Here is a 10,886-nt window from a genome sequence, read left to right on the forward strand (position 1 = left end):
ATGAGGTTTCCAGTTGCATTCCCTCCCTCTGAGACGTCCTTTCGTTGATGGCCTGGGTAGTTACCAAATTTAACATTAAAAATTTTGCCATGGTGTAGACCACCTGTCATTCTTCTATTAATATTTTTCTTTAAAGTCAAGTTACTTTAAAACTTTTTATTCATCCTAACCCATCATATTTATGAAGTGTGAGTAGTTGAAGTAACACGCTTTCGGGAAAAACTGACCTCCAAGCAACACACTTTGAAAAGATCACTGCCAAGCAGTCGGGCCTGAGCAGCCTTTGATTCAAGATGAACCAGCTGTAGAGTGAGTGCTGTCTTGATGTGCTAAGGTTGTAGGTTCAATCCCCAGTCAGAGCACATACAAGAATCAACCAATAAATGCATAAAAAAATGGAACAAATTGATGTCTCTCTCTCTTCCTCTCTCTCTGTAGAAAAGTCATTAAACATTAAAAAAATTAAAAACAGAAACAAGCCTGCCTGACCAGGCGGTGGCGCAGTGGATTGAGCATCTGACTGGGATGCTGAGGACCCAGGTTTGAGACCCCGAGGTCACCAGCTTGAGCGCGGGCTCATCTGGTTTGAGCAAAAAGCTCACCAGCTTGGACCCAAGGTAGCTGGCTTGAGCAAGGGGTTACTCAGTCTGCTGAAGGCCCGTGGTCAAGGCACATATGAGAAAGCAATCAATGAACAACTAAGGTGTCGCAATGCACAATGAAAAACTAATGATTGATGCTTCTCATCTCTCCATTCCTGTCTGTCTGTCCCTATCTATCCCTCTCTCTGACTCTCTCTCTGTAAAAAAAAAAAAAAAAAAAGTTGGAAAAAAAAAAAAAAAAAAAAACAGAAACAAGCCTGACTGGGTGGTGGCGCAGTGGATAGAGTGTCGGACTGGGATGCGGAGGACCCAGGTTCGAGACACCAAGGTCGCCAGCTTGAGCGCGGGCTCATCTGGTTTGAGCAAGGCTCACCAGCTTGAGCCCAAGGTCGCTGGCTCAAGCAAAAGGGGTCACTCGTTCTGCTGTAGCCCCCCAGTCAGGGCACATATGAGAAATCAATCAATGAACAACTAAGGTGCTGCAACGAAGAACTGATGCTTCTCATCTCTCTCCCTTCCATCTGTCCTTCTTTCTGACTCTCTCTGTCTCTGTCACAAAATTAATTAGTTAATTAATTAATTTTTAAAAAACACAGAAACGATTGCTTTAAAAAAAACAAAATGGTGAACCAGCAAATCTTAACAAATCTGTTGGGATGCTTCACTCTGGTGTTGCTGGATAATTAAAATCTATGGGCATCTAAACACCCAGCTTGGTAACAAGACTTCCCAGGGTCATTGGCTGGGTTCTTAACAGCAAGTTCAGAAAAGAGATCCTGATGAAATGCACATGTCTGCTGATGGTCCCAAGCACATGTGGTCTCTGTGCACCTGGTGCCACAGTCTTCAGTGAGACGACAAGGCCTCCTTCCCTGGTGCCATGTGCACTCAGGCAAGCCCCCACAGTAGACTTACTCGGGCACTAAATTGCTAAAAAGTTGTTGCCTCCACTGTATTTAGTAGTCTGTTGACCAAGGGCAACTGCTAAGTGGGTGGTGAGGCCACTTATTTAGTTAAGTGTCTGCCTTCCTACTTGAAGTCCTGAACATGGTAATCGCCTTACATGAAGTGAGCATTTGGCGATATTGGCTGACTTTGAATATGGCGTCACTCAACCCCACCTGTGCCTCTGGGGTGCTGGTTATTCCATACTAGTTAACTATCAAAACTCCCACATTCCTGCCAGGTCAGAGATAAAAAGGGAAAAGCAGGGGAGATTGGCCTCCTAGTGTCAGAGGTCAACATCACAGAAAGCCATGGGCAATCTCTCAGTGCCTGGACCTTCCAGCAGTCTGACTGTTCCTCTGTCCTCAGATACAGTGGTCTCCTGTGATCAGCCCAGTAGATAGACTGATCATAAAATTTTTAAAAATTATTTATTTATTTATTTATTTATTTTAGAGAGAGAGGAAGGGAGAGAGACAGACAGAGAAAAAAAATTGATCTGTTTCTGTATGTGCCCTGACCAGGGATCGAACCCACAACCTGTGCGCATCGGAAAAATTCTCTAACCAACCAAACTATCCAGCCAGGGCCTGATCGTACAATTTTAAAGGAAACTAAGCAGACCGATTTCAATTCACTTTCTGACTGAGTGAAACACAAAATATTTATCCCCAAAATGGTGCACAGAAAGTACCATTTTTGTTTGGTTCAGTGCTGAGCAATCAGATAGATTTAGATGGAGGGAAAATGTTCAAATCGGTAAGGAAGTCACACAGAAACAGTATAAAAAATTAATTCACCATGGGAAGAGGAAAAACAGGCTCTTCTCACATAATCTACTTAAAAGCCAATGATTTTCTGTTAATACAGATAAGCAAAGATTCCAAACCATCATTTATGGTCTGTTTCTGACCTGCCCAAAGCCAGGTTCATTTGTTTGAACATGGTAGCCTACAATAGAAATGTGGATACAGTCCTGACAATAAAGGTAGAATTGCTTCTTAATGAGAAGGAGGAGGTGAGATGAATTGAATGCAACGTGAAAAGCCCTTACTACCAGAGACTCATAGGTGAGATGGGCTCCAGAGCTTTCGATCTTAATGCTGCAATAACATAAACTTGCTCTCATTCCAGAGACTCTGGGCCTAATTATCTTTGAGACCTTAGTACAAAACTTTTGCTGTCCTAAGGTAGGCCACTGCAGGTTTGTGAATATTTAATTGACCCAATAAAAGAAAGGCATACATGCTTCCTTCTTGAAGTCTCAGATAGCTAGCCAGTTATATGCTAAATAGAGTCTAACAAATTTTCAGTTTTAAAAATGTAATGTTTTGCACAGATTGCTCTTTGACAATTACATAAAATAGAATATGGCCTGACTAGGCGATGGCGCAGTGCATAGAGCATCAAACTGGGATGCGGAGGACCCAGGCTTCAGATCCCGAGGTCGCGCGAGGTCATCTGGTTTGGACCCAAGGTCATCTCACCAGCTTGGACATCGCTGGCTCAAGCAAGGGGTTACTCGGTCTGCTGAAGGCCCACGGTCAAGGCACATATGAGAAAGCAATCAATGAACAACTAAGGTGTTGCAACGAAAAACTGATGATTGATGCTTCTCATCTTTCTTCATTCCTGTCTGTCTGTCCCTATCTATCCCTCTCTCTGACTCTCTCTCTGTCTCTGTTAAAAATAAAAAAAGAATATGGTCTCTAATTTGCCCAATTGATTTGGAGCACCTTAATTTCCTCCCAGAGAAGCAAAGGCATAGGTTACCATGCTATAGAAATAAGCTCTGTGCAAGAACCCACAGGTTGCACTCACTCCCCGTGGCTGTCAAAGTCTGCTCCGTAGAGAGAGGATGCCATCTAGCATGGACTCTGGAGAGCTGCAGCCAGCCCCCAAATGACAAAGGAAGCCTCGGACTCCACATTTTGTGGTCTAAATGAGTCCACGAGTGTGCTAGGCCGGTCCCTTTACAATGCAAAGAGTTCCCACATGCTGTAAAGGCAGTCTCCTTGCGAAGTAGTTATTGGGCTACAGAACATTTCCATTACTTACATCTCAAACTCCACAACCCGCGTGTGCTCCAGGAACCAACTGGGATTGCAACAACTCTCCTCCCCAGGCTGAATTCGGCCTCTCTGTGTTTGGGGGAGGGTTGGCATGTTCTTATTAAGAACACAGGATACTTATTTCATTGAATAGCTGGACCATAACTCATTGAACTACTCATCCATTGATGAACATTTTTATTATTACTAGTCCTTCCCATAACATTAAGATAATGATTTTATAAAAAAGTTAATGAGCATTTCTTTTCTTTTTTGTCATCTAAAATTTTGTTTTAAATTTACATACAGTAAAATAAAACACACTCCTTTTGGTGTTTAGTTGTATGAATTTAGACATCTGCATATACTTGTGTAACCACCATCATAACCAAATTATAGAATAGTTTCATCAACTGTTGATTTTTGTCAATTTTTTTTCTAAAAAAACCCAACAAACAAAAAAACTCTGCCCTGGCCAGATAGCTCAGCTGGTTAAAATATCATCCCAAAGCACAGAGGTTGCTGGTTCAATCCTCGGTCAGGGCACATACAGAAATAGATGTTCCTGTCTCTTTCCTGCTCTCTCCCTTCCTTTCTCTAAATCAGTAAAATAAACATTAAAAAAATCAAATCTTTTAAAAAAATCTGAATTCTTGAAAAAGTTAAATAGAATTGACATATAATTCAGCAAGTCTATTCCTAGGTATGTATCTAAAAGAATTAAAAACCTATGTCCACACAAAACTTGTACCCAGATGTTCATAGCAGCACTTTAGAATAGTCAAAAGGTGGAAATGGGCCCTGGCCGGTTGGCTCAGTGGTAGAGTGTCAGCCTGGCGTGCAGTAGTCTCAGGTTCAATTCCCGGCCAGGGCACATAGGAGAAGCGCCCATCTGCTTCTCCACCCCTCCCCCTCTCCTTCCTCTCTGTCTCTCCCTTCCCCTCCTGCAGCCAAGGCTCCATTGGAGCAAAGTTGGCCCGGGCGCTGAGGATGGCTTTGCTTTGTGGCCTCTGCCTCAGGCGCTAGAATGGCCCTGGTTGCAACAGAGCAACGCCCCAGATGGGCAGAGCATCGCCCCCTGGTGGGCATGCCGGGTGGATCCCAGTCTGGCGCATGTGGGAGTCTGTCTGACTGCCTCCCCGTTTCCAACTTCAGAAAAATTACAAAAAAATAAAAGGTGGAAACAATTCTACAGTCCATCCACAGATGAATATATAAACAAATAGTGGTATATCCATACAATGGAATGATATTCAGCCATGAAAATGAATGAAGTGCTGACACACGCTACAATGTGAATGAACCTCAAACCAAACACAAAAAGACAAATACTGTATGATTCCACTTATATGAAATAGCCAGAAATTTCACAGAGACAGAGACACAGGTTGGTGGTTGTACAGGAACCGGTGTAGGGTGAAAGAGAGAGGAACTGCTTTACAGGTAAGGGGATTATTTTGGAGTGATCAAAATGTTTTGGAACTAGATAAATGTCACAGGTCCCCAACATTGTGAATGCACTAAATGTCACTGACCTGTTCACTTTGAAATGGTTAATTTTATGTTCTGTGAATAAAACCTCAATAAAAATTAAAAACTTAGACCTAACCTGTGGTGGCACAGTGGATAAAGCATCAACCTGGAATGCTGAGGTTGCAGGTTTGAATCCCCCGGCTTGCCTGGTCATGGCACATACGGGAGTTGATGCTTCCTGCTCCTCCTCCCCTTCTCTCTCTCTCTCTGTCTCTGTCTTTCCCCCTCTCTAAAAAAAAAAAAAAAAAAGAATAGCCTGACCTGTGGTGGCGCAGTGGATAAAGCATTGACCTGGAACACTGAGGTCACCGGTTTGAAATCCTGGGCTTGCCTGGTCAAGACATATATGGGAGTTGATGCTTCTTGCTCCCTTGCTCCTCTCACTCTCTCTCTCTCTCTCTCCCTCTCTCTCTCTCTCCTTTCTAAATAAATAATTTTAAAAATGAATAATTTTTTTTTTTTCTGAAGCTGGAAACGGGGAGAGACAGTCAGACAGACTCCCGCATGCGCCTGACCGGGATCCACCCGGCACGCCCACTAGGGGCGACGCTCTGCCCACCAGGGGGCGATGCTCTGCCCCTCCGGGGCGTCGCTCTGCCGCGACCAGAGCCACTCTAGCGCCTGGGGCAGAGGCCAAGGAGCCATCCCCAGCGCCCGGGCCATCTTTGCTCCAATGGAGCCTTGGCTGCGGGAGGGGAAGAGAGAGACAGAGAGGAAGGGGGGGTGGGTGGAGAAGCAAATGGGCGCTTCTCCTATGTGCCCTGGCCGGGAATCGAACCCGGGTCCCCCGCACGCCAGGCCGATGCTCTACCGCTGAGCCAACCAGCCAGGGCCAAAATGAATAAATTTTTAAAAAATAAAAATAAATTAAAATTTTAATCCAAGTAACAGTTGAGGAATACTTCAGTTAGACCAAGTGATGAATAATTATTGATGTGCTAACAATTTACAATTTGAAAAGTGCTTTCACCTGCCTGATGAGTAAGTAGGTATAATTATTCTAAGTTTATAGAAAAGGAAATTACAGTCCAGAGAAATAAAAGTTGCAGAGTTGGGACTCCAAGACGAGTCCCTGATTCCACTCTGCTCTATGGTCTTCTAACATGATAGAAATGTTGTAGCGTTTTTACCAAGTGGCACTGACCTTGCAAGAAGGACAGAAGATTGGCAAGAGGCCTAGTGCCAAGGAAACAGATGAGTGGACAAAGGGACAGGCAGAGGAGAAGAGGAAGAAGAAATCAACGAACAGAGGCCCCAGCATTATTAGCATATAATTAGCATAATTAGCATGCTGAACGATGTCACAAAATCATGACAGTTTGGGGACAACAGGCAAACTGAGAAGGGGATGGAGTAGGACTCTTCTTCAGAAGGAAAGAGGCTTTGAGCCATGATAAAAGCATTTCTGTTAGAAAATTCTAGGCCTGCCCTATGGTGGTGCAGTGGATAAAGCCTCAACCTAGAATACTGAGGTCGCCGGTTCAAAACCCTGGGTTTGCTTGGTCAAGGCACATATGGGAGTTGAGGCTTCCTGCTCCTTCCCCTTCTCTCTCTCTCTCCCTCCCTAAAATAAAGAAACAAAATGTTTTTAAAAAAAATCCAAATTAGGCCCTGGCCAGTTGGCTCAGCGGTAGAGCGTCGGCCTGGCGTGCGGGGGACCCGGGTTCGATTCCCGGCCAGGGCACATAGGAGAAGCGCCCATTTGCTTCTCCACCCCCCCCTCCTTCCTCTCTGTCTCTCTCTTCCCCTCCTGCAGCCAAGGCTCCGTTGGAGCAAAGATGGCCCGGGCGCTGGGGATGGCTCCTTGGCCTCTGCCCCAGGCGCTAGAGTGGCTCTGGTCGTGGCAGAGCGACGCCCCGGAGGGGCAGAGCATCGCCCCCTGGTGGGCAGAGTGTTGCCCCTGGTGGGTGTGCTGGGTGGATCCCAGTCGGGCGCATGCGGGAGTCTGTCTGACTGTCTCTCCCGTTTCCAGCTTCAGAAAAATACAAAAAAAAAAAAAAAAAAAAAAATCCAAATTAGGAGCTTTGCCACCCATCTGACCTGAGGGACTGCTCACGCTCCCCACAACCCTCTCATCCTCCTTCCTCTCTAACGTCATCTTTCCCACTTGGAAGGGACCAAAAACAAAACAAAAACTGAACAGTGTCTTGATTTTTAGCACAACCCCTTACCCTCCGGCCCCCAGCATCTGACTTAGGAAAACACCATACGGAGCCCCTGAATCTTGTCTTTCTGTTCCCCATCCCGGCCCTCCTCCTCCACCCGACCTCCAACCCTGGCTTTTCCCAGAAAGAGATGAATTCCCAGCAATCAGCCTTCCCTGATGAGGACAGCCCTTTTAAGCATGATGCAACATGGTTTACCTCTTTATTCCCAACTTCATCCCAGAATAGGAATTTGGCTTGATCTCAAATAACTAAAAGCCCCTCAAAGTATTTTCCCAAAATAAAAGAGCCTCTTTCCCTTCTGGTGAATTTTTCCTCCACCCCAACGACAACAACAACAAAATACCTGCTTGCCTAAATAGTCTGTGACTCCTTGTCATCACCAACATTTCAGAAAGATTGGGGCCAGGTCACAAATCATGTAACACATACCCCAAACCTTACCGTTTGCAATGCATTTTTTTTTTTTTTTTTTTTTTTTTACAGAGGCAGAGATAGACAGGGACAGACAGACAGGAACGGAGAGAGATGAGAAGCATCAATCATCAGTTTCTCGTTGCGTGTTGCGACTTCTTAGTTGTTCATTGATTGCTTTCTCACATGTGCCTTGACCATGGGCCTTCAGCAGACCGAGTAACCCCCTGCTGGAGCCAGTGACCTTGGGTCCAAGTTGGTGAGCTCTTTGCTCAAGCCAGATAAGCCCGCGCTCAAGCTGGCGACCTCGGGGTCTCGAACCTGGGTCCTTCCGCATCCCAGTTCGACGCTCCATCCACTGCGCCACCACCTGGTCAGGCTGCAATGCATTTTTATGGGCTCTGTCTCCCAGCCCTGGTAAGGCTGGCTCGCTGAGGGGCCCCAAATCATGTGCAAGGAGAAGCTGCTCTCCATTTCCCTGTGTTTTTTGCCCTGGAAAGAGGAAGAACTCAGCAAAACCCAGAGTGATGCTTGCCATCTCTAATTGTAGCCCCAGCTACCAGAATGTTAACTTGTGGTTCTAGGGAGGTATTTTCCTAATTATCATAAAAAGTAGCATATATCTTTTCATTTGCCTTCCCTCAACGAGGCCCAAAAACTCTTCTCCCAAACTCAATAGGGAGAATTTCAGTTATTTTTCTACTCTTTCAGTAATGAGGACAAGGTCAGTCTGTCTTTTTCCTTTCGGGAACAGTTTGTGTCCTTGTTGTGACAGCTGGAGAAAGCTGAACAGAAAGATATTTTTTTCCAGAATGTGTGGAAAGAACGTTTTGCCTATCATGTCAGCCACTGTTTATTCTTTCATCTGACAAACTATTTCTGAGCAATCGATATGCGCCAGGCACTAGCCTAGCCACAGAGATGAGTAAACCATGAGCTCTACCCTCAAGAAGTTCCCAGTATGGTTAAGCCCCAGGCAAGGCCAAAGAACATTCCAATGGGTTATGACAAAAGCGATGAGAATGAGAAAGACATGTGTACAATGCTTTCTAGGCATCAGGGAGGGCTCTCTCAACTGGACGGGTCGAGGAGGTGGTCACGGACAGCCTGGAAGAACAGAACTGGTATTGGTGATCAAACACCAGCCACAGTTATCTTTCTTGGAATGCACAAATGGAGGACTGTGTGCGTCCTTCCAGAAGTTTTGGTTGTAGCCCCAGATTAGCTGAAGGCCACTCGCTTAGCAGTTCCGAACAGGCCATAGGAAGGCTCACATATGAAATTCCTCCTGGGCTTCTTGGCCTGAGATTTGAGAGTGTTTCATTTCCCTTGGGAAAGGGAGATCAACCTTTAGACAGAGATCTGCAGACCAGGAGACCCAACATGTCCTTGGTTCTCATGTCCCTGAGCCAATGAACCCTTGAGTGCCTTGAGGACCACTCTTTAACTACAGGCAACCGCCCCAGCATCCTGTTTGGGAAAGAAGCGATAAGCAGTGAGACTTCCTCTCCAGTGACCAAAAGGTTTGGGGAATTGGGCTGTGGTGTTGGGCCGCCGGCGGTATGAGGGAAACAGTAATGCTTAGTTGAACATGCCTAAAATGCCGATGTGAAGAATGACTGTGGAATGATCGAGATTTATAGAGATAAAAAGTACAAGATGTCCTAGCATGATTTACACTGAGGGAAAAGGCAAAATGATACCTAGAACACAGTACATTCTTAAGATGAAAATTATACTGTATATTAAGAAAATATAAAAAATGTAGATACAAATTAATATGGTCGAAGAGAACTTGGATCAAGTTTTCAAAATTGTACTAAGCTATTCAACATCCAATAATAACAATAAAAAAACCTCTGAAAATTACATCAATCTTAGAATTGCTTGAGATGTCTTTCTAATCATAGCTGAAACTCATTTCAGGTAGATGGGGGTCTGACAAGTGTCTTACTATTGTGGTCACCTTTATTACTCACAGTTAGCTTTAAAATAAAAAATTAAGTTTTTTAAAAATATGCACTTCTTTTATTTTTTGAAAAAGTTTTTCCATTGATTTGAGAGAGAGAGAGAGGGAGGGAGAGAAAGGGATACAGAGAGAGAGAGAAGCATCATCAACTAATTGTTCCACTTAGTTGTTCCATTTAGTTGTACACTAACTGGTTGCTTCTTATATGTGCCCTGACTGGGGATCAAACCCGTGACCTTGGCATGCGGGGCAATGTCTATCCACTGCGCAACCCAGACAGGGCCTAAGGTTTCTTGAGTTAGAGCCTAGTACAGGAGCTTTAAGGCGGAGAGGATTGAGCTGCAGGGAGCAGGTAGTAGGCATTTTCCCTTTCCTTGACTTCATGTCCCTCTAGCTTCTAGAAGAGCATAATGTGAGCCTGTTTGGAGGTCAGTGCTTGTGCAAAGTCTTCATCCTTCACTCCTCAGTGAAAGGAGGAAGAGGAACTTTACTTAGAGAAAAACAATGTATTCAAAATCAGTGCCAGTTCTTTGAAAATGTAGCATGTCTGCTTGTGGATAAATTAAAACTAATATCTACTTCACACACACACACACACACACACACACACACACACACACCCCCCGTGGGCCAAGTAAGCTTTTTGCATGTATTATCTCCCTTCCTACAGCTAATGCTTTGAGTTAGATGGTATGATTATTCTTTTACTGAAAGATGTGGAAACTGAGGTATAGAAGAGTTAAACAACTGGCCTAGCCATGAAGGATTCATGATGCCCAAGATACCTGCCTTACTCTCCAAAATAGTAAGTTACTTACCAGAAATGTGATTCCATGTCCTGGTGGCTCCAGATCCTGTGCCATTAGAGCCAATAGAGCAGTGATTTTTCAAAAATTTTTCAATTTTTGTCCCCCAGAGGACATTTGGCAATGTCTGGAGACATTTCTGGTTGTCACATGTGAGTGCCTTCTTCCCACAAGCTCAGCAGGAAGACCAAAGCAGATAGAACCCAGGGGGGAAAAAGAGAGAGGGGTTCATCCAAGATGGTGAGCCTCAACTGGAGGGGCAGAACCCACTAGGACTGCTCAGAAAAAAGAGCAGAGGGTGCAGAGATATCCAAGGAGAGCAACTCAAACAGTAAATAATATGCAGGTGATGTGCAGACTCAACAAACTAAGTTGGTAATGCAATGACTGATGTTTGGAAA

This window comes from Saccopteryx leptura, chromosome 13 (assembly GCF_036850995.1).
Source record: "Saccopteryx leptura isolate mSacLep1 chromosome 13, mSacLep1_pri_phased_curated, whole genome shotgun sequence".
Taxonomy (NCBI): Eukaryota; Metazoa; Chordata; class Mammalia; order Chiroptera; family Emballonuridae; genus Saccopteryx; species Saccopteryx leptura.